Consider the following 896-nt stretch of genomic DNA (forward strand, 5'->3'; position numbering starts at 1 on the left):
CAGTTCAACCAAGAACTTGCTTCTGTAAGGTATTCACTGTGCCAAATGAAGGAAGACCATTTCAAGCAGACTGTGAGGGTCTTAATTGATCTGCACAATGAAAAGATTAACAGAAACTTTCAAAAAGACATGGAGGCAATGTGCAATGCCCAGCTGGAAGTTGGACTTAATGGGATGCTGGGACTGAAGTCTTCTGGTAAGTTTTATGAGTATACAAATGGCACTGATAATACAGTATAAATTTCAGCAGTAGCAGGGATGTTTAATTAAGTCAATGACTATAAACATGAAATATTTGTGTGATGTTTCTGAGTAGGCACCAATTTTATCAACATTTTTTGAGTAGTTAGGGCTAAGATTTTCTGATTAGATTTATGCTTTTACNCTCCACAGCTTAGTCCATCCAAGATAGTCACCTCACAAGCCATGGTTTATGGCATTAGTTATGTCAAAAAAGGTGAATATAAAGCTTTCCTCTGCATTGTTCTGGATATATAAGCCATATTTTGTTTGAGTGATATGATGTTGCTATAAATGTATGCATTTTCAGGCAGCTGCATTGTGAATTTGCTATAAACTAATGCAAGTTATAATTTAAACTATAGATATCTCAGTTGCTGAAAAAGAATAACCAGTTTGTGGTAACATTGTGAGATTCCAAGACTATACTTCAGGTTTCCACAATTTCAACAACAATGTCCTCCTTACGCTTCCTTTGTGTGAGCTTCTGTTGTCTGGCCTGGTGGTAAGGCAAATTAAAGACAAACATCAATAATGGTTGTTTTTGAGTTTGTCATTTTGAAAAGCTAAAACTTCTTGTTATGTCTGTAAATCTGTGTTTACTCACAGAACAAGTCAACAAGTGGATGGATGTTGGAGACATTATCCTTCTTTAA

This window comes from Austrofundulus limnaeus, unplaced genomic scaffold (assembly GCF_001266775.1).
Source record: "Austrofundulus limnaeus strain Quisiro unplaced genomic scaffold, Austrofundulus_limnaeus-1.0 Scaffold3144, whole genome shotgun sequence".
NCBI lineage: Eukaryota > Metazoa > Chordata > Actinopteri > Cyprinodontiformes > Rivulidae > Austrofundulus > Austrofundulus limnaeus.